The sequence below is a fragment of the Schistocerca serialis genome, chromosome 8 (assembly GCF_023864345.2).
Source record: "Schistocerca serialis cubense isolate TAMUIC-IGC-003099 chromosome 8, iqSchSeri2.2, whole genome shotgun sequence".
Classification (NCBI taxonomy): Eukaryota; Metazoa; Arthropoda; class Insecta; order Orthoptera; family Acrididae; genus Schistocerca; species Schistocerca serialis.
The window spans coordinates 114090799-114115789 of NC_064645.1; positions in this window are offsets into that span (position 1 = coordinate 114090799).

Genomic DNA, 24991 nt, shown 5'->3' on the forward strand with positions numbered 1-24991 from the left:
AGCTAGATCATGCCTTAATAGATAACAAACTAACAAATAACTTAATATACTGCGAAAAACTGCCTCAAAAACTGGCTAACATTTTTCCGTACTTGACTGGATATGTAATTCTAAATTTGATCTGCTTCGAAAAATAGTTTAATTAGCGACGATACTACAGAAAGCACAAATTTCATCTCGTTTATCTTCTATGGGAATGTTTTTTAATTAAATCAGTGCGTTGTTTCGCAGACTTAATGTCAGAATTGCCTTCGAAAGTAATAATATTTTAGGTCAGCTATTTGTAGACAATATTAAAACTAAAAGCAACAAATTTACAACTGCAGGCAACTATAAAATCTGCTGCTCTGACTGCAACGCCTTTTATATTGGCCAGGCAGATAGAAACTTCAAAAGTATATTCAGACAGCATACAGAAGTAGAGAGGAAGAATGCAGAAGACAGATCTACCTTTAAGAAACTTCCTGGCGGATTAAAACTGTGTGCCGGACCGAGACTCGAAATCGGGGCCTTTGCCTTTCGCGGGCAAGTGCTCTACCATCTGAGCTACCCAAGCACGACTCAGCGCCCGTCCTCACAGCTTCACTTGTGCCAGTACCTCCTCTCCTACCTTCCAAACTTTACAGAAGCTCTCCTGCGAACCTTGCAGAAATACCACTCCTGAAAGATAGGATATTCGGAGACATGGCTTAGCCACAGACTGGGGGAAGTTTCCAGAATGAGATTTTCAATCTGTAGCGGAGTGTGCACTGATATGAAACTTCCTGGCAGATTAAAACTGTGTGCCGGACCGAGACTCGAAATTGGACCTTTGCCTTTCTCGGGCATGTGCTCTACCATCTGAGCTACCCAAGCACGACTCACAGCCCGTCCTCACAGCTTCACTTCTGCCAGTACCTCGTCTCCTACCTTCCAAACTTTACAGAAGCTCTCCTGCGAACCTTGCAGAAATAGCACTCCTGAAAAAAGGACATTGCGGAGACATGGCTTAGCCACAGCCTGGGGGAAATTTCCAGAATGAGATTTTCACTCTGCAGCGGAGTGTGCGCTGATATGAAACTTCCTGGCAGATTAAAACTGTGTGCCGAACCAAGACTGGCAGATTAAAACTGTGTGCCGAACCGAGACTCGAAATCGGGACATTTGCCTTTCGCGGGCAAGTGCTCTACCATCTGCAGATCGAGTCTCGGTCCGGCACACAGTTTTAATCTGCCAGGAAGTTTCATGCCTGCACACACTCCGCTGCAGAGTGAAAATCTCATTCTTGAGATCTACCTTTACTTATCACTAAACTTCAAAATGATACAGTGTTACTAATATCGTCAATCACCTGAAAAATATGTAGAAAATGGAGAAACATCCACATTCCTGGAGAAATTGAAATCTATAGCCACGTACACCACAATCGTTTTCCTGGATGTCTTTCAGAGTGTGTTTGGTGCATTACAATGCCTTTAATTTTATTGCTATGCCATCTCATTACATAGTACACGAGACTTATTTATTGAAAATAGAAGACTATGCTCAGTTCCTTATAGCTAAATGTGCTATTAACATCATGTTTGCATGTTGAAATATCCATTCTTGTTTTTGTTTGTTTTTCATCATTATTGAGTCTAGGTAACATACGAAGGACGTTCAGCAAGTAGCGCAACACTTTTTTTTTTTTCTTTTTCTGAAAGCAGGTTGGTTTTATTCACGATTCCAGTACACTATATTACTCCACACTTTTTTGGCTACAAAACTCTACTAAAGTGCGCGTCATTTACGACGGCGGCCGAGTTTAGGCTCGTTCTGCGTATCTGACGTCACAAAACACAGTCAGCCAATGAACAGAGAACGACGTTGCCAGAGCTCGACTGCAGTGCAGAGCATGGACGAGTGTCTTCAGTTTTAGAAACGTTCAGTCATAAATAAAGTAATTGAACAAAAGCAATGTCTTGATAGCAGACTTTCTTTTGTAGAAAGTTCAGAAAGAGCATTTTTTATACCAATTGCTTCTTATTCTATTAATTGGTTAAACTAAAAAGCAATAAGCCTCCTAATTCAGGCGATATCACGAAAAGGTTTGTATCATTCTCACTAACCGCTTTTTCGCTATAAAGAACAGCGGTATTTGCTATTTCCTATTGCACTTCGACGAAACGTGTGAGTAATTCATAGCCATATCAACAGTGTTTGTCGGTATTTTGCGTGATAGTTTAAAGTACTCCGGTAGATGAATTTAATGACGAGTTGCGTTAGTGCAATGGTTATAGCGAATGGCTGATAAACAAGAGGTTCCGAGTTCAAACCTTCAGCGGTGCTTAATATTTTCTTTATTTAAAAACAATATCGAATTGTCTTACTTCATGAATTTTATTCGTTTGAATGTAATGTTTTGAAATTTCTAGTGGCAACTAAAATCGACCATATGGAAAGTATACGCTATGGACTTTTGCCTCTGCAAACTCTTCAAAATTTCGTGCAATGGTTTACTACATCTAATGCAGCACAATAACTGCGTTGAACATCGAAACAAAATTGAGTCATTTATGGGGGGAAGGTATCAGTCAAGAAGATGTGTAAAAATCAAATTTTTGGGCCAAACAGTTTTTATGAAATCGAATGATAAAGTGTGTCAAAGCAGTCGAAACACCTTGTGTTTGCACAGGCGAGCAATGCAATGATGACAAAATCGCGTACATCGCGGAATGCGGCGAGCACGTCTCTGTAGCAGCGAAAGGGTTAATGCGACCGTGGTGGCTTTACCTCATAAACTGCGCGCTCCCCTCTAAACGTAAGTTTGTGAACTATACTGTGGCGCTGCTTCTCTTGGCGCGTACAACTGGCAACGCAGCAATCTCGCGCGTCTGGGCGGGCATGCGCGAACCGCCAAGATAAAAGAATTGAACTATAGTCAATGTCGGAGCCAACGTCTTGCTGCATCAATCACCTCCACATTAGCCTCTTACTGCCTCCAGCGGAGCAGATCCTTCATTGGGTCAAACAGGTGGATGTCGGAAGGTGCGAGATCTGGGCTGCAGTGTGGATGAGGTTGGACAGTCCAACGAAGTTTTGTGAGCTCCTCTCGGGTGGGCAGACTTGAGTGAGGCCTTGTATCGTCATCTAAAATGGGAAATTCGTTTCCATTTTTGTGGCGATGGACTCGCTGAAGTCGTTTCATTAGCTTCCTGACGGTGGTACAATACTCTTCAGAGGTGATCGTTGCACCATGAGGGAGGATATCTAACAGAATAAAACTTCCAGAATCTCAGAAGACCATTGCCGTAACCTGATCAGCTGTGAGTGCATCTTTGAATTTGTTCGGAGGAGAAGTGGTGTGACGCCATTCCGTGAGTTGCCATTTTCTCTCGGGTTCACAGTGATGAATCTTTGTTTTATGGCCTGCGACAATGTTAGACAAAAAACTATCACAAGCAGCCTCGTGATGCGCAAGTAATACTGCACATGTGGTGAAACATACCCGTAGAAATATTTATGAATTACTCAGCCGATAAACCTCTTATGTTATTTGATTTTCAAACAGCTGAGCAAAACTAAACGTGCTCAGACGTTTCTCTCTTTACTTATTTTGATCATCAATAAACTGACACACAGTATTTTTAGAGCAACGCAATCTGACTTTCAATAATCCCTACAAAAGAATGGCCCTGACTAACAATAACCAACTTGTCGCCCTCAGCAAAGAGTTTGGGAGTAATAATAGATGAAAATCTAAATTGGACAGAGCACGTAACTGCAGTGTGCAAAAAAGCATCAGCATCCCTTCATGTCCTACAAAAATATAGAAAACTCTTCCCTTTCGATCTGAAAAAGAAATTAGTACAAACGCTTATACTCCCAATCATTGACTACAGCGATATTATCCTACAAGGCCTCTCTCAGGAAAATTCCCGACGTCTAGAACTGGTCACGAATGCCTGCGTCCGATATATCTGTGACGTTCGACTTTTTGATCACATTTCACCAGCATATGCAAAATTGTCCTGGCTGCGTGCAGACAAACGCAGAGATTTCCATACACTCTGTCTCATCTACTGCCTTATAAATGTACACTGTCCCTCATATCTCTCCTCGTCCCTAACACTCATGTCGGAACACCATGACAGAAACACACGTTCCCATCATAATAAAATCCTCTCCGTTCCATTGCATCGCTCAGTCACCTTCTCCAAGTCCTTTACAGTAGCGGGAACCCGACTCTGGAATAACCTCCCTCGTTATGTTAGAGAACTTAAAAACATGACCGGCTTCAAAAAACAGTTAATGACGTATCTACTTAAGCAACAGTAATGCCTTCCTCTGTACATGAGTGCACTTCACCTCATTACTTCCCTCTCTCCCCCTCCTTAAACCTCCCTTACGCAAAACTCGCTACACTAGTAAACATCCACTTTACATACCAAAATATTAATGTACATCTGCACAAACCTTCATTACTATTGCCAATCTTTCTCATGTTTGTCATTATTATTTGATTTTTTTTACTGTTATTATTATTGCTTTCACCATAATCTGTATGTATAGCACTTGATGTAAAAATACTGCCAGCATTTACTTTATTAGGTCTTAGTCATGTTTATCATTATTATTTGATTTTTTGTTTTACTGTTATTATTATTGCTTTTATCATAATATGTACGTATAGCAACTGTTGTAAAAATACTTCCGCCTTTACTTTATTAGGTCTTAGTCACTAGTCTTTATTCATATTGTCACTAGAGTAAGCTAATTTTCTCATTTAAACTATGTTCATGATGTTACTCTGATGTGTGAAATGCTGCATGTGTGGAACACTGGTCCGATGTAAGAGAGGGCCTGATGGCCCTAATCTGATCAGGTTAAATAAATAAATAAATAATAAATAAAATAATATACCTTTCATGAATCACTTACCTCACAAAAATCTTCGTTTCTCGAACTACAGCAGTACAGCGAGCGCCAATACTGCCAGCTAAATAAAAGATTCTAACTACTGAAGGCACAAACTACTGATAGGCATACTTAGCAAATGAAAGATTTTGATAGAGAACAATGTAGTTACCTTAATAGCGTTCAAAAGTCAATCAGTTCATGAAATCCAGTCTTACAAATTTACTCTCTCTGATGGACACACGTCCAGATCTTCCGTTCTCAAAACTCCGCCATCTCTCTCCCCACATCCGCCACTGCTGGCGGGTCACCTCCAACCAACTAGTTAAAATTTCATAGAGTGGCTATAGGTCCGCCATGTTTGAAGCAAATTGAAGTTCTGTCCGCCATGTTTTCTTTAGTCAAGGCCTTCGTCTGCTGTGTCCCGCCCCCTTGTAACTGCGTTTCACTTACTTTTTTTCTAAACAAGCAATAGACAGCACTGATTTCAGCGTACACTGACAGCAAAAAGGGATGTTTTTGTTGAAATATGGCTAAACTTTTCGATGTAGATAACACTACAAGACACCTCAAATAAGTCTGTCCATCCACTATAACGATACTTGTTGCCCATAAATTAATGCAATTAGAGCAGGTACCACCAGAATATTACGGTGAAACTTCTAAACATGCTGTGGTTAACTATTAGAAACAGTAAAGGGCGCAGAAATGCGGTATTTTTGTCGCTATTTCAAAGTAAACAGTCAAAGCCTCAAAAACCAGTACACTGTGAATGAGAATATTATTTGAAATATGTGTTATAAGTAGTTAACACAAGCATAGTAATTCGATAATAATAATAGCCTACAAGAAAGGTAAAATAATTTATTTACATTTAATTTTTACAATGTTTTAACTGACATTCGAATTTTTTCATTCTTTTCACTGACCTTTAAATAAAATAAGCTTTGTGTATAGTTGTCTCACAACTTTACCTCTCTGCTCAGATGATTTTGATTTGCATAAGTGATTTATTCGGCACATAAAATAGTGTTTGAGCATCAGTTTCATCAGTTTAACATAATGGGTTTCTTCACCAAACTCAGTTTCTGTAAAAAGATGTTCATTGTTTATAAATAAGGAGCCTCTCACTAATTGCAACACTTCTGTCTGGATCCTCAACAAAACGTGTTTCTGATATTTCAGAATTATGTCCTCATTATTTCTGAAGACCTTCTCAGCAACATAACAAAGTTTAACATCACTAACTGGATTGATTAAACTGGTTTTCATATCTTTCACTGCAATCAATCCAGTTCTTTTAGCCTCAATACAAGCAAAAATAACTTCTAAGCAGTCAGTACAGTTAATTTTGTTTGTCACCTGTCTCACTATGTACTCAATGACACATTCAGAGTACATACTCAGTGAGGCATAATCTGGCACATAATCATGGTCTACAGATGCAGGGCTTACCTTAGCAAAAGGAAGTAATGGAACGGTAGCAGGAGGTAGCGTACTAGTATTTGATTCTTGGCAATTTCCATTTTGAGAACCTTCTATCTGTGCAATTAAGCATTTCATGTATGCTGATCTAAACTGCACAGCATTTGGGTTATTTCTGTTTCCTCCTCTATTACGAATGCTGGAGAAAAATAATTCCAAGTAATCTTGACTTGTTCTACGTGTCAAAATATAATTGAGCTCTGCATTTTCTTTCCAAACAGACAATTCTGCAATTTGCCTTATTCTCATTAAATTCAGCATAAGTCCATACAACGGCATTTTTCTGTTAGACAGAGTAACAGGACTTCCATCAGAAAGCTTTAAAGACTTGAAATAATGAATGTATTCATTGATCCTTAGACAGACTGTGTCTCTGTTCCCTCTGAAAATTGGTGCCTTAGTGCCCTTGCCCATTGTGTGACAAGAATTTAATTAATCAAAGGCACTGTCTAACATTTTGATGTATTTAACTGTTGCCTCACACCCATAAAATTCTTTAATGCCTAAATCTTTGCGGAACAACATAGCATTTGCAACAGGGTTGCTAAGGGTTGGTGCTGCGAAAGCCACTTTCATTTTTTGAGTATGGTACAGAATTTGCTGCCTCCTAAGTTTGTTTGCAGCATGCAAACCTTCCCTTTCATGCAAGTCCACTAACTTTTTAAAATATTCCCATTTAATTATGTTATCACTGCCTGAAATGATACCATCTGACTTATGACCTAAGATGTTGAGTCCCATAGTGCTCAGAGCCATTTGGTACCATCTAACAAAAAATTCTTTTCTGCAAGTAAATTACGTGCCAGCTTTAGCATGTGAGCTGTGTCAAACATGCAAAATACCCTCATATCATTATTTGAAGGGTGGGGAAACCAACACTGGGCTCCCTGTTCATCACATCTGATCCCTAAATTTGCCATTATACATCTATTTGTGGCAGTACCATCGCAAACCACAGCTACTATAGTAACACCAGTGTCTTCAAGTTCTCGGAGATACTGTTCTACCAAATTTAGCTTTACAGTAGAAGATAGGGAGTGAACTAAACAATAACCCACAGGAATTTTCCAATTTCTGTTTAGCGCTGTGACCATGAACACAAGAGCCTCTTTTGCTGCCTCGCTATCATCACTTTCTATGCCACCCTCCTCAAAATCAACATAGCCTCTTATTTTTTCCCCATCCTAAACAAGGTCCTTCTTAATAGCCATCTCATCAAACATCAATGGTGCAAAAATTTGGGTTGTGCTATTCTCAACTTCAGAGGCAATTTTAGTGAAACCCTCCTCAGTAAAACCTGGATAGCCACCCACTGACATTGCCCAACGGCGAAGCGTTCTTGGGTGGAGTAATTTCACAAATTTTCGTAAGTAGCTGTATGCCTTGGCAGAATAAAAGTGTAGGGTCAGGGCAAATTTCTTTATTTGCTGAGAATAATGGCATACTTTAGCAGTGCACTGAAGTTCCAATAGCTCCTTCAACAAACCAACTACATGTTCACTGTTTAACATATCAGACACTGAACTACATAGCCTTCTTCTCAAACCAGCAGCTAAAGTCTGTAACTGCACTATTCTTCTTTTGTGTCGTACACTAAGTTGCTTCATTTGCTTTATCCACTTCTTTAGTCGCACATTCTCAGCTTGTACTCTGTTATATTGTGTTTTCAACTTCTTAGGGCTTAGTAGACAGTAATTGTGGTCAGAAGAAACAGATGTGGGTCCGATAGGCATTGAAAGAATGCAGTTACATCATAAGTTTATAATAGGGTTAAACCATAAGATTATAATAGAATGCATGTAATTCAAAGTAATAAGAACACGGAGTATAGTTAAATTATTGACTTACTTTGTGCTAATGATGTTACTGTAACAGCACTGTCTTGCAAATTGTCGAAAGATCGCTTTCTGGGTTGTGGTCGTAATACTTTATCTTGCTTTTGTAAATGCGGTGGAAAACTGAAGATAGTAGGTACTGCTTTTGACAAAAGGCGCCTCTGGACATTTGTGTGGTACATATATTTCTCTTCAAAATGAGCTGAACAGAGGTAACTGGCTGTAGTAGGAAACCAGTTTTCTCGCTTCATATTTGTAACCCATCTTTTTGTAATTTCCTTATCTTTTAAGGAAATCTGTAACCAACGATAAATAAATTACTTTCCTGCATTTGTCTTAAGCATAATTGCAGTTCAAATGCAAATGACTCTTTAATAAACATTAAAAAACGTGGGTCGTATTTCGGTACTAATATACTTACTTATAATATGAAATATTAGTTGTTTTATCGCTGCGATTTGTGCAGTTGAACACTGGTCACACTGCAGGTATGTTGACTTTATATTTTGTAACAAAAATGTCAACTAGAAAAGTTAAATATTGCGGTAATATCACAACAGCTGACACACTTCCAACACAAACAACAGTAACGCTTTCCTAATGTTTTGACTAAGGAGAACATGGCGGCCGAGTTAGCGTTGGTTGCCGCTAGGAGCGCTGTAACTAGTATCTCAGCCACTCTACGAAATTTTAACTCGTTGCCTCCAACTGCGCAACGCTACGAGCTGTTCACATCCAACTGCCCAACACTACAATATCGACTATTCCAACAATGCCAACCAGTCACAGACTTCACACAGCACAGTCAGTGCTTTTCATATAGAGTGCTACGTGGCGTTACCGACATAAAAACCCTAAACAGCCTACTTACTGTGGTCCCTTTGATCTGCTCGAATGAGAGTCCTCACGTTCCAGCATTGCAGTGCGGCCGGCCGGCACGCGAGAGATCGCACAAATTTGCGCTACCTTGTTACGATAATGATAGACGCCTCGTCCTACGACTCACCGTGCTTTTGTTCACTACCAGCTCACCGTAGATATTCTGCAAGCGCCTATGAATGTCAGCGATATTCTGGTTTTCCGGCAGAAGAAACTCAGTGGCAGCTCTCTGTCTAGAACGCCCATCCTTTACAGACGCCATTTTGAAGGCTACCTACAGCGCCGCCACTAATCGGAACTTCATGTCGCTATAGGGGATACAGCTGCATTATTTCACGATGTCTCACAGCAAATTACGCTTTTTTTCAACCGAAACTGGCCGAGAAAAGAAATGTATTGCACTACATATTGAACGCATCTCTAATATCCATTTTAATGATAGATGAGTTCACACTACACTATTTTTTAACTTGTTGCTTTTGAAGTGTGGGGAATTGTTGCTGATGCCTGTTGCTACATTCTTCACTGTTTGGCTAATTCTGTTGAACTTCGTTGTTTGATACTATGTATAAACCATTAGATAATTGTCCTGGGATGTGAAAGTGGTCGTAGTTTAAAATCAAATTTGCAACTGTTGCTGAAATTTTCTTCAAAATCCTGAAAGATGACCGGTAAAAATAAAGAAGTAAATTAAAAGAAAAGTAAATGGAGTCGTTGGGGTGGTCGAGAAAAAGAGTGGAACTGTCACAGAAATTCACTAGTATCAAACAGGAAGAGGTAAAGAAGAGAAAGAGGAGAATAAAAACACGTCATAGGACCGTGATATCATCTTAAAATGGTAATCGTGCATAATCATCATCACAGGGCATTTAATTAGTTTATTAAGTTTTTTCTGAGGTGTTTCACGAACCAACTCACACATGACTAATGCTCCATCCAGTAACTCTAAAACAGAAGTGATACCATGTTATTGTATTACGTGTTCTGCATGACTGTCACAAAACTGTTTAATCAATCATGGTGACTGTGCGCTGTTGATTTCTCTTAATATCATAAGAATTGTAAATATTAGCTGTAGAAGTATTATGATGACGGAGTGGTTGGCTTCACAAGACCATCGATATTTCCCGCTATCTTGTCCAACCAAGCTGTTGTTCTGCCTGTAATTTTATCGTCAACAGGTCATTAAGCCCTACGGCCTTTCTTTTATAGCGTTATTGGCAGCACGTTGTGGACAATTCGGCATTGTAGAGTGACATGTTTTGACTGGTGTAAGGGTATTTAAGACATCATTTTAATTAAACACTGTTCAGAAATGGTAACACAAATTATCTACTCAAGAATGGAAAAACTGGAAAAAGCGAAGTAAGTAGAAGATTAGTTTGGGTGCCTCAAAAATATAGAAATACGCGACACAATCCTGAAGCTATGACAGAGTTTATAGTCTTGAGAGAAAGTTTTAATAATGTTGAGTAGAACACACTCCTTGAAAGTCTAAGGTTATGCAGGGTCCCAGTGTTATCTACAACTTGTACAGAAACCAGCTTGTGTAAGTGCTGTCATATAAAATCGAAACACATGCGTTATGGGTAAGTAAAGTGTTTATAACTTTAAAAGTGGCCACCATAGCTTTCAATCAACTTATCCCACTGTGAGCAACACGCTCAATGATTTTACAGAAAAATGCATCTGGTTGCCTATGGCCACCAATGTCTTTATTTTAGGGCTCCAAAAATGTGAAAATCGCGTAGCTGGAGATCATTCCAACAGAATAATGCTGTCCGTCAACATTTCTAGGCGTTTGGACTTCATGGCAAGCTTCAGTTTCTGCAGCGTGTGGACATACCGCTGTGAGTTAAGCGTGGCGCCTTGTTTCCGAAAGTCAATGAGCTGCGGGCCGTTGCAGTCAAAGAAAGAGTTCATCGTGACATTCGCGGAGTTGGCGTGCACGGTTCTGGATTTTTTCAGGGACGGTGAATCCATGTGCTTCCATTGTTGGCTCTGACGCTTGCTCTCCGGCCCAAAACGACGTCACCATATTTCATCTCCCGCAACAATACGGGACAGGAAACAATATTATACATCGTGATACTGTTCCAGGTGCTGCAGTACTCTCCGGCGCAAAAAGACTTCACCATGTTTCATCTCCCACAACAGTACGGGATAGGAAACAATATTCTTCATAATGACACTCTTCTAGGTGCTGCAATAGCAGTCCCAACTGGGACTGGAACCCGGGATCTCCTGCTTACATGGCAGACGCTCTATCCATCTGAGCCACCGAGGGCACAGAGGATAGAGCGACTGCAGGTTCAAATGGTTCAAATGGTTCTGAGCACTATGGGACTCAACTGCTGAGGTCATTAGTCCCCTAGAACTTAGAACTAGTTAAACCTAACTAACCTAAGGACATCACAAACATCCATGCCCGAGGCAGGATTCGAACCTGCGACCGTAGCGGTCTTGCGGTTCCAGAGTGCAGCGCCTTTAACTGCACGGCCACTTCGGCCGGCGCGACTGCAGGGACTATCACCCACACGCCTCCCGCGAGACCCACATTCTCATCTTGTATGTCCACACACTACATTCGTAGTGTCCCACCCCAACACACTTATTATTCGTGGAAGACATTCTTGCCAACTCCCGTAAGTGTTTGTGTAATATATGTGCATCCGCACAGAAGAGGAAGGTCATGGCCGGTATTGCCAGAACTATATACTTATGTATATGTTCGGACATGTCCGAAAGAACAGACACCATATCCATATAAGTACACTACTGGAAGTGGAAAAAAGAACACATTGACACCGGTGTGTCAGACCCACCATACTTGCTCCGGACACTGCGAGAGGGCTGTACAAGCAATGATCACACGCACGGCACAGCGGACACACCAGGAACCGCGGTGTTGGCCGTCGAATGGCGCTAGCTGCGCAGCATTTGTGCACCGCCGCCGTCAGTGTCAGCCAGTTTGCCGTGGCATACGGAGTTCCATCGCAGTCTTTAACACTGGTAGCATGCCGCGACAGCGTGGACGTGAACCGTATGTGTAGTTGACGGACTTTGAGCGAGGGCGTATAGTGGGCATGCAGGAGGCCGGGTGGATGTACCGCCGAATTGCTCAACACGTGGGGCGTGAGGTCTCCACAGTACATCGATGTTGTCGCCAGTGGTCGGCGGAAGGTGCACGTGCCCGTCGACCTGGGACCGGACCGCAGCGACGCACGGATGCACGCCAAGACCGTAGGATCCTACGCAGTGCCGTAGGGGACCGCACCGCCACTTCCCAGCAAATTAGGGACACTGTTGCTCCTGGGGTATCGGCGAGGACCATTCGCAACCGTCTCCATGAAGCTGGGCTACAGTCCCGCACACCGTTAGGCCGTCTTCCGCTCACGCCCCAACATCGTGCAGCCCGCCTCCAGTGGTGTCGCGACAGGCGTGAATGGAGGGACGAATGGAGACGTGTCGTCTTCAGCGATGAGAGTCGCTTCTGCCTTGGTGCCAATGATGGTCGTATGCGTGTTTGGCGCCGTGCAGGTGAGCGCCACAATCAGGACTGCATACGACCGAGGCACACAGGGCCAACACCCGGCATCATGGTGTGGGGAGCGATCTCCTACACTGGCCGTACACCACTGGTGATCGTCGAGGGGACACTGAATAGTGCACGGTACATCCAAACCGTCATCAAACCCATCGTTCTACCATTCCTAGACCGGCAAGGGAACTTGCTGTTTCAACAGGACAATGCACGTCCGCATGTATCCCGTGCCACCCAACGTGCTCTAGAAGGTGTAAGTCAACTACCCTGGCCAGCAAGATCTCCGGATCTGTCCCCCATTGAGCATGTTTGGGACTGGATGAAGCGTCGTCTCACACGGTCTGCACGTCCAGCACGAACGCTGGTCCAACTGAGGCGCCAGGTGGAAATGGCATGGCAAGCCGTTCCACAGGACTACATCCAGCATCTCTACGATCGTCTCCATGGGAGAATAGCAGCCTGCATTGCTGCGAAAGGTGGATATACACTGTACTAGTGCCGACATTGTGCATGCTCTGTTGCCTGTGTCTATGTGCCTGTGGTTCTGTCAGTGTGATCATGTGATGTATCTGACCCCAGGAATGTGTCAATAAAGTTTCCCCTTCCTGGGACAATGAATTCACGGTGTTCTTATTTCAATTTCCAGGAGTGTATATAGTTCTGGAAATACCGGCCGGCCATGACCTTCCTCTTCTGTGCGGATGCACACATATTATCTGAGCTCTTACGGGACTTGGTTAGAATGTCTTCCGCGAGTAGTGAGTGTGTTTGGGTGGCACACTACGAGTGTAGTGTGTGGACATACAAGGTAAGAATGTGGGTCTCGCGGGAGGCGTGTGGGTGATAGTCCCTGCAGTCGCGCTATCCTCTGTGCCCTCGGTGGCTCAGATGGATAGAGCGTCTGCCATGTAAGCAGGAGATCCCAGGTTCTAGTCCCGGGGCACACATTTTCACTTGTCTTCGTTTATATATATGAACGCCCGTCAGCAGCTGAAGGTATTAATATATAACAGACAAGTTCTAACAGACAAGTAGCATACCGGTGAACGTTCGCTCTGTTTCTTCCTGATTTCCAATAAAGTGCACTTCTGTAAACACGCCTATTTCCGTTACCAACGTCCGCGCCAAGCTCGTTATACAGCGTGATACCGAAAGAGTAAGCAAAAATGTAACAGGACATGGAGAATGCTCCACTAATCAATTTGAGGTACGGAACCTAGGGTCGGAAAAGCCAGCTGAAGGAGATATGGAAGTAAACTTGTCTACCGCTTTGTCCAGCATTACTGTTTTCCAGCTTATTTACAACCAAGATGCGTACAAGTTTACACCTACTGTTCTGTTTATTGACATCTACTGCCTTTATTTCCAAGAAGGAAAGGAGAAGGTCGGGACTCATTACTAGGAAGTCATGATGCAGTAGGCCGTCTGAATGGCTACCCGTACCTGAGGTTCGTGCAAAGAGCTCTACGTGAGTGGCTGGACAATGTACCCTTGGCTGTGCTTGAGAGGATGTGGATACAACATGACGGTCTACCGCCTCGCTTCAGTGTGGATGTCTGTAAACATCTCAGTGCCCTATTTCCTGATCGCTGGATTGAAAGGGGAGGTCCTATTCCACGGCCTGCGAGGTCACCTGACCTGAATACCCTTCATTATTTCCTATGGGGATATTTCGGGAGTACCGCAGGGAAGCGTGATAGGACCTTTATTGTTTACAATATACATAAATGACTTAGTTGACAACATCGGTAGCTCCGTGAGGCTATTTGCAGGTGACACGGTTGTCTACATGAAAGTAGCAACATCAGAAGACTCGTACGTACTCCAGGAGGACCTGCAGAGGATTAATGCATGGTGCGACAGCTGGCAGCTTTCCCTAAACGTAGATAAATGTAATATAATGCGCATACATAGGGGCAGAAATCCATTCCAGTACGATTATGCCATAGGTGGTAAATCATTGGAAGCGGTAACGACCGTAAAATACTTAGGAGTTACTATCCGGAGCGATCTGAAGTGGAATGATCACATAAAACAAATAGTGGGAAAAGCAGGCGCCAGGTTGAGATTCATAGGAAGAATTCTAAGAAAATGTGACTCATCGACGAAAGAAGTAGCTTACAAAACGCTTGTTCGTCCGATTCTTGAGTATTGCTCATCAGTATGGGACCCTTACCAGGTTGGATTAATAGAAGAGATAGACATGATCCAGCGAAAAGCAGCGCGATTCGTCATGGGGACATTTAGTCAGCGCGAGAGCGTTACGGAGATGCTGAACAAGCTCCAGTGGCGGACACTTCAAGAAAGGCGTTACGCAATACGGAGAGTTTTATTATCGAAATTACGAGAGAGCACATTCCGGGAAGAGATGGGCAACATATTACTACCGCCCACATATATCTCGCGTGATGATCACAACGAAAAGATCCGAGAAATTAGAGCAAATACGGAGACTTACAAGCAGTCGTTCTTCCCACGCACAATTCGTGAATGGAACAGGGAAGGGGGGATCAGATAGTGGTACAATAAGTACCCTCCGCCACACACCGTAAGGTGGCTCGCGGAGTATAGATGTAGATGTAGATGTAAAGTCACTTCTGTATGAGACACCAGTGGATACGGAGATGGAATTAGTTGCTAGTTGCTGTAATGTCTCTTGCAGGGGTCTCTCCACGATATTTTCAGAAATTTTATAAATTATATAACTCAGTACATATCTCGAAATATCTCTTCTTATCTTACCGATTATCAATGCAAAGTAGTTTCAAGCCCAATTATTCCTTGGAGCGTCCATTTACTCCATGGAATAGCTTCTCTGCTATCTATGTTTTCTCTTAGGAAAAAGAATAGGGGACTTCTTGCCGATTAGTCGTGAAAGAAGGATGTATATGTATGTATTGTTGAGCTAGTCGCCATCTTGATGAGATTCTTATGAGAAGGAATTTAATACATGAACTAAACTAAAGTAAGTGTGTTCGCGTATTATTTAACGGATTATTATTATTGACAGTGTCTGCTTACTACGCTGTGGGATACGGAGATGGAATTAGTTGCTAGTTGCCTATGATGTGATTCGAAACGCACCAGGAATATTCGTCAGCGTGCGTCAGAATCTTGTTCGCCGATGTCATGCTTGCATTGAGGTTGATGCTCGTCAGTTTGAGCACATTGTCTAAGACGCAGTACAAATGTTACGTTCATCGCGTCAGTGATGGTATTTTGCAGTTAACTGTAACTAATGTAGATAACAAAGTACACAGCACTGTGATTTTATTCCTTTTATATCCTTAAACTGGCTTCTCCAACCCCATGTTCCCTGCCTTAGAACCTTCAGTGGAGCATCCTCTATCTCCAGTTAAATTTTTGCACGCTTTGTAGTCTGTTTCGTTTTCATTTTATTACCCATGTAAGAATATAGAAGGTGGAAACAGGGTTGATGACTGTCTGGCATTTTATTTAAACCGTAAATTGAGCAAACTCAAAAGGTATATCAGATAACTTCATTTCCCCATTACAAACCATTTATTTATAAAATTTTCTGCACCCATTTTCACCAGAACTTAAAAGTTGCGAAACCGGTTGTCTGGATCTCTAATCGACTAAACTAAACACAGCTACACCGGAGTACTGGACCTTTCATTCAGTTTTATATTTTAATAGTTTTAACTCATCTATTTAAAAACCTGTTTTGTTGTATAATTTGCCGATAAATTATGTAAAAGAAGCTAACGAGAAATTTGGAAGATAGTGTAAAGTTCAGGGCGAATAACAACAATTTTACACTGTGTCAATGATACTGTAATTTTGTCACGCACAACGAAGGGCTTGGAAGATCAGCTGAACGGAACTGAAAGATGTTATAGGATGAACTTAAATAAAAGGAAAACAAGAGTAATGGAATGTAGTCGAATTAAACCAGGTGAGAGTGCGTGAATTACAAGAAGGATGGAGCTGATGAATTTTGCTATTTCGGCAGAAAAATTTGTGACCATAGCAAAAGTACAGAAGATATAAAATGATTCAAAATTGCTCTAAGCACTATGGGACTTAACATCACAGGTCATCAGTCCCCTAGAACTTAGAACTACTTAAACCTAACTAACCTAAGGACATCACACACATCCATGCCCGAGGCAGGATTCGAACCTACGACCGTAGCAGCAGCGCGGCTCAGGACTGCAGCGCTTAGAACCGCTAGGCCACAGCGGCCGGCGAAGATATAAAATGCAAATTGCATTAACAAAAGAAGCTTTCCTGAGAAAGAAAACTATGTTGTCTCGTATGGGTTACAGCGTTATATGGAAGTGAAGCTTGGGTGATTAACAATAGAGAGAAGAAGAAGGGACGATGATTAGCTTGAATGTCCCGTCGACAACGAGGTCATTAGAGACGAAAGCGGAAAGAGAATGAAGGTACATGAAATATTGTAGAAAGGTTATTTCAAAAGTCCTGCATCTGGCGCATGCGAGACCTTTACCGTGGTATGATCAATTTGTTCATGTCAGTTGTGAGCGAGACTTTAGGCGTGACGGTGGTATATGTGTTTGCCAGTTCGCGTGGCTCTGTCGTGCGTAATTCAGTATTCAAATGGAAGCTGAAATCGAGTTAGGTCGGATTTCATGCGGTGAAGAGCGTTTCTACTTCAAAATCGAATTCCTGAATGGAATGAACCAAACGGAAATTTACACCGCTGTGAGAGAGGTATGTGGGAATAGTGCAGTGGATCGTAGCGCAGTATCGCGGTGGTCTGTCCGCATCCATAAAGGTCAGGTAAGCAAAGAAGTGGAACACCATCAATTCCATCACGTTTTTCTTAATGACATTTTTAGAGTTGATCGAAGAAAAACATGTGTTGAAATTGCATATGAGTCCAGAATGTCTGTCACTCCAGTATACAGAGAAATAACTGAAAAGCTGAAGGTGTGAAAAGTTGGTGCCAGATGGATTTCACAAGATCTGAGTGAAGAGGAGAAAGCAGATTACGATAGAATTGATTCAGCGTTATCGAACCGAAGAAGAACGGTTTCTGAAAAGAATCGTTGTACGTGATGAAACCTGGATACGAAATTTTGAGCTAGAACTGAAGTCTCAGCTATAACAATGGAAAATTTTGGTTCTGCACGTCCGAAAACTTGCGCCGCCAACAATGAAAGGTGAAAGTGATGATAATCTATACGTATGACATGAATGCAATAGTAGCTACAAATGTAGTGTCCCAGCAAACGTTTGTAACAGGCGCGTATTAAAAGCTGTTTCTGAAAGAAAGTTTTGCGTCCGAAAATTCAGCTGGTGTCCTCATTTTGCACGATAATGCAAGATTGCATGTTGCGTTACCAGTGAGAGAAACGCTCGAAAATATGGACGAGAAATTCTTCCCCACCCACCATACAGTCCTGACATGTCCCCACCAGACTTTCATTTGTTTCCCAAACTGAAACAACAGTTTCGTGGAAAACGTTTTGACGCAACCAATGAAGCTTCCGGTGAGATGAGTCGAGTAAGCAGACAGCTCACAATGAAGGAGCCCTATACGGAATTAAGAAGGTGCTACAACGCTGGAAAGCTGTCATAAGGAACAAGGGAGATTATGTAGAAGGCTTGTGAAGGTATTCCGAAAAGTTATTTTCTTAAATTCTATCTTACACTGTCCTGAACTTTTGAAATGAGCCTTGTGTTAAAGGAGGATGGTGAAATTTAGAAGAGTACATCTTATAACTGATGAGAATGTAATGAATCGAATTGGAGAGAAAAATTTATAGCTCAGTTTGAGTGAAAGAATGGTTACTTGGGTCGTGCACATCCAGAAGCATTAAAGGCAGATAAATTGGTAATGAGGGGAAGTAAGTTTGGGGGGGGGGGGGGGGAGGAGAGGAGAAAATGGGCATGGGAGTAGGTTCAAAAATTGTACAGATTCAATTGATGTAGGGCTACAGAGATGTACATTTCCCACTGGATAGCGTAGCAGGAAGAACTACGTGAAACCTGTCCACGGACTGAAGATCTCAACAACAAATATAGCGGTATACTGAAATAAATCCTGGCAAACGTCAGAATTTTTCCTTTGAATACCAGACGGTGGATCTCTTGTCACCTACACCTACCCCTCCTCGTCCATAATTTTCCAGACAACGTAGTATAGGTCTAATTAATGTAATTCATAATTCAACACATAGTAACAACATTGGTTCGTAAGTAATTTGGCCAAGGTTTTGACAATGATTAGATTCCAATGACATGGAAAGAAATTCAGTTCTATGTACCTGGCAATGAAAGATGGAGGTTGCACTTGATTAAATGTGGAATTTGCGTGTAATTTCAACCATCTGAACACGCGTCTGTGTAATGTAATGTTGATATTATGTGTGATGATGATGACGAAACATGATGACGGAAATGGCCATTGTCTTCAGCAGCACGATAAGGTTAAGAGAACTGATCTGAAATTAAATTCGGGACACCTAGTTTCCGGTGCCTAGGAACAACATGACAACACGTCTTGTGGGCTCCACGGTCCAAAACTGATGATGAAAATTAATTTCAATACTGGAATCAGAAAAGAGAGCTTTTTTGACAAGTCTCGTTTCCATTAATTATCTCGCCAAAGGCGACAAGTTCCTCGATTGGATTAGCAATACCTACGACCAACTTTGCGAAATACAAACGTCCACTATTGAAAAAATAAACACATAGCAATGGCTACTTTTAATTGAAACGTCATTCAAGCTAAAGCACTTTAGCATACATTATTTTATAGCAAATGAAAACCATGGAATGCCACAATGTGGCCAAAAATCTCTCGTTAACTCCCCAAGTTCACTATAAATGTCATCGGCATTGTACCTGACCTAGTATAAGTACAGATACTATGTGTCAACGTAGTATACGCTTCCCTCTATCGCGGTCAGTGTTCAAACGGATTATGTAACATAGCATAATTTTTGATGTAGTAACAGCATATTAAAACTATATTTTCCCAAACGCTGTGTTATAACCACTTTTAGGTAGTGTGTTAGCGCTCTACAATATAAAAGACTTGCTTACTGGAAAAGATTCTTGGCCTGTTAGGCGTTCTTTACCTTTGTGAAACATTCTAGTTTCAGCCATATGCTTATTGAGATAGTTACAGGATCCATGTATCTGAAGATTAAGGACTTGGGCCTAGTGAATGTATTTTCATTGTCAACTGAAACAGACACGAAAGCGCTGAACAGAATCATCGCTTTCTTTGGTCAAAGGATTAACTGATAAGGTACGACGTCTTCTAAAGAGTGCTGCGTCAACAAATCATCTTGCAATCTAGTGAACTAATGCGTACTTCCGTAGCAACGCACCTGTGATAATTTCCTTGGAATGCAGAGATTTAAGCACCCGGCTGAAGGTGTCACCATCAATTGTCATAAACCAGAGAAGGTAGTGTTGTCGAACGCTGACCATAATGCTGTTATGGTCCACAAACAATGGCCTCACCGACGTTGCTTTACGACAAAGCGCAATCTCTTTTGCTGATACAACTATCGTCTCCGAGCTGTTCCTCTACTGTGGGCAGTACATAATGTTGCAAAACGTGGTCGTACACTTTCGAATAATGTGTTTTCTTAAGCCCATAAGGAGACCAGACACTAAACACGCAAATCTCATACCAAGATACAGTATCCTCCGTTCTTTGCGGATGGTACTAAACACACTAGCACGTAACGTACTCGAGGCAAACGCCAGACCAAACCCCTTCCAGCAGATTGTCAGCGGGTGTAGGGTGATTCATCACTCCAAATCCCCCGTCTCCAGCCAACTTCTGTTCAGTGGTGTCGCATTCACATCATCTGAATCGTTGCCGAGCACTAGCTACTGAACTGTGTGGTTTATGAACAGCAACTCGACAACTAGTGCATTTTTTCGGCTCCCTACACAGACTCACTGTGGTATCTGGAATGCTGGTAGTACTTCGAAACTCAAAAGTGATTCCTTCCGCTGATTTCTTGCGGTTTCTTGCGACGACCCTCCACAGTGCTCCACAGTCCCTCTCCATCAGCACCTGAGGTTAGCCCAGTCTTTTTTGTTACTCAGGTGACAATAACTAAAGTCTGATTAAAATTACTTGATACTTGACAATACACGGAATGGAGCAGATTTCGTCCAACCAGAGCGCTCAACATCACTCCCTTACCGTTCGCCGCTGCCAAACTGCCACAACAATTCGTCAGTTCACCTTGTTCAGCATTCTTTTTCGTTCCGTCTGGATCCAGGATCCTGGATCTGCCCATTTAATTTTTTATATCACGCATAATAACCACAAAAAAAACCACACACACACAACGATGCTAACGATATACACGCGTTTCAAACATAGCACTAAATACTACTGGATCCTTCGCACTAGACGCGATTCAGCGGCTCGTATACAGTTCTTTTAATCACAGAGATCATCGTACATTAGAAAAGTTTCGCGCAACGCTTTGCGAAACCAACTGTGAATATAAAACTTCTACGGTGTGACCTGTCAAGAAAATTACAGGAGAGATGAACAATATTATATCAAAATATTACGTCACACGGTATAAAGCAGCTCAAAATAGACGGGAAATCGATATTTCACGATTGTACGTGAAACATAACGAGAATAATCACCACATACAGTAACACCAGGTGTTTTATATACACCAGGACTATGTAGGCGTATTTAAAAATAGAAATCTTCCGAAACAGCTGCCGTAATAATCAAAAAATGTTTTAAGCAGTGATACTGAAACCTTACTTACTAATCAAAAGACTTTCATGACTATTTTTATTGAATTATTTCGTTTAAATGTATTTTTTTTAAATTTATAATAGTTTGCTGCGTCATTTTTATTACCGTATTAACTTTTTATCTGTCCTTATTTTTCTTCGTCTTGTTTCATTTGGAATATACTGGCAAGTATTGTTTATAATCTACAACCAAGTGCCAACCAGGGCTGTCCATTGTTTGGATATTTCATGTAACCAATGCGACGAGAGTTACAGAGAACCAATGAATGATAGCTGGAAATTACAGTTTGCTTTTTAGCGGTTAAACAGAAATTTTTCTGTCTTCATTTTCCTCGTAGATGTTATCTTAATCACCGTGAAAAAAGTGGTGGTTATTTTAGTTCGCCCGCAGATTGTTGATCGTTTTTCTCTCAGTTACACTGCACATCATGACGTTGTGGTTAGCTTGGGATACGAGTTTAAATTCTTTTCTACAGAATGCTTCGTTTGCCGTAGTCCTGTCATTGGTCGCTTAAAACAGCTGCCGACAGGGTATCTCGTATTTCTGTCATACCAAGGGCTTATGACACTGCTCAGCGTTATGTGTCAACAGCACTTGTGAAATCAACGAGCAGTAGCCGGGTGCCGATGTGGCAACAATGTAGCGGCAACTGGCAGACGTCAACTACCAAGACCTGTACTATAGTCCACGTTCGGAGTCGCTGAGCTCCCGTAACCGACCCATTTTGTTGTTACTGCTTCTGTGCTGATAACAGACTGCCTCGCCTCCTTGTACACTGTTGGGTCTGCCTCTCGTGAAACCTTATGGTAATTCCGGTATTGTATATGTGTGTCCATAGACTCCTGATCAGCTAGTGTACCAACGTTTCAGTTAATCCAAATGGCTCTGAGCACTATGCGACTTAACTTCTGAGGTCATCAGTCGCCTAGAAATTAGAACTAATTAAACCTGCCCGAGGCAGGATTCGAACCTGCGACCGTAGCGGTCGCTCGGCTCCAGACTGTAGCGCCTAGAACCGCACGGCCACTCCAGCCGGCTCAGTTAATCCTCTTAACTTACTACTAACTAATTTCGTTGCGGTAGGAGTTCCGAAACTAAGTTTTTATGATCCGATGCAACATATAGTTTGGGTCGTCTGTGGATGGGCAAGTGTTGCTTAATATCCCACTTCCACAGTCAGTCGCTGCAGAAAGGTCTGGGAGAAAAACGTGCTGACTTTTGGTCAGTCGTAGTGATGAAAAATGGTCGTATTGCAACACTGGCCCTGCCTGGGTTGTTTAGCCGCCTAGTCTCAGACCAGGACGACAGTCGAAACCGCGACGCCGCAATCTAGAGGTAGCGACCCTAACAATTAGGCCACTAGTTGCAAGCAGCCGTACAGTCAACAAACGGTATCAAGTCTCCGTGTATCGGTGTGCCGCTGAAACTGAGGGTCACAGGCACAAATATTAAACTCCACTTTTAGAAATGAAAACACGCTTCATGATTTGTACCTGTCAATTTTGACTCCCGCTGCGACTCATGAGAGAGCGACATGGAAGTAAGCGTACTCGATATTGGAAAACAATTTGGGCTACCTAAAGAGATTAATGCTCCGGACCACTATGGTTTCAATATGCTGCGAAATTAAGCCCTTCTCTGGTACACCATTAACCACGCACGTATCGTCGATTCTTTTAAGAAAGGAACTCCCATGCATAAAACAGATTTAAATGTCTGACTGCTTAAAAAACGAATTAATCTGTTAAATATTTGACGTTTAGCTTGTAGGAGACGATAAAAGGTAGAAATGCAGCGCGAAGAAAAAGTCTCTGAGAAAGAGAAATTTGTTCACATCTACTATAAACTTAAGTGTTAGGAAGGCATTATGTGAAGCCATTTGTCTATAATGTGGCCTTGTACGATGTCGAACGTGAACAATAATCAGTTCAAACAAGAAGAGAATAGAAGCTTTGGAGTGTGGTGCTAGAAAAGACTGCTTAATATTAGGTTGGTAAATCGCGTAACAGTGAGGAGATACTGAACAGAATTGGAGAGAAAAGAAATTTATGACATATAATGACTGAAAGAAGGTGTTGGTTGATAAGACACATTCTGAGACGTCAAGGACTCGTCAATTTAGCACTGGGGAGAAGCGTAGGGTGTCAAAGTTACAGATGGAGAAAAAGAGATGAATACTGTAAGCAGGTTCAAATGGCTTTCGGAAATGTCCGAAAGAACAGACACCATTTCAACCCTGCAGCCATTATCAATCAAGAAACAAAGGAATTACAACTTGTAGCTTCTAGTGGGCATTGATTTACATCAATGGAGAAAGTTGAAAATTCGTGCTGGACCGGGTTTCGAACCCAGATCTCCTGTTTACTAGGAAGGTGCTCTGATGCCATTGATGTAAATCCCTGCCCACTAGCAGCTACATGTCGTAATTCTTTGGGTCTTGATTGATTGAATGGCTGCAGGACCAAAATGGTCTGTGTTCTTTTGGACACATCCGTAAGAAGAAACACCACGTCTATAATTAAGGCGAGACTGGCCAGTGCCCGCGTTACTGCAGATACAAAAATGGCTCTAGGCACTATGGGACTTAACAGCTGAGGTCATCAGTCACCTAGACTTAGAACTACTTAAACTAAATTAACCTAAGGACATCACACACATGCATGCCCGAGCAGAATTCGAACCTGCGACCGTAGCTGCAGCGCGGTTCCAGACTGAAGCGTCTAGAACTGCTCGGCCACAGCGGTCGGCGCAGATACACATCACGCTCGAACTCTTAGGCGATTCGGCGAAACACAGCCAATAATGAGGATAATGGGCAGGGGCACTACGTCAGCAATGTGCGGATAACTTGAGAATTTGGGTCTGATTGCAGGTATGCTAGGATTGTCCGTGCAGCTGCGTTGAATCTGTGCCAGGGTGACTCAGTCGTCAGAAAATCTGCCTGGTTTGCAGGAGACCCGGGTTCGAATCCCAGCCCGTCACAAATTTTCAACTCTCGCCATTGATGTAAACCAATGTCAAAATTCCTTTGTTTCTTGTTTTTAATAGTGTTAGTGGAGAAGGTCTGAAATTGTGTTTGAAGTTTTTTGGAAGTAGGTAAATGCTCTCATTATCAAACACTGGATGAGTATAGTATGGGTCAGCAGAGCTCCGTTTTAAGGAAAGCCGCTTTTACATGCGTTCAGTATTTCTGAGGTCGTGTCTCATGAAATCCGTGTAATGAAATTATATAATTTTGCAGGTTTAGTAGTTCATGTGGATAATATCTGCAAAATACGTTGCTGGTAGAGATAGAAATAAAGAAGTAATAAATAAAAATGTTGTGTTTAAGTCTGACATTTTACTGCATGACTTGCGGCAATAAAAGTAAGGAATAAACCTTTATCCTTTCTTTATTTTGTGAGAGGTGTCACGTGGCGCGGGGGAGGTCTGCCAGCAACAGAATCCGCTGCTCTTCAGCTGAGAGACATTTCTGTTATTAAAAATGAGGAGACGAAACACAAAATAAGACGATAAAGAGGTAGACATAAGAACATAACAAGGGGGGAGACAATGGGTTTAAAAATACGCTTACATGGAGATGATGATTGTGGGACACAGTCAAAAAAGGTCCACATAAAGATAAAA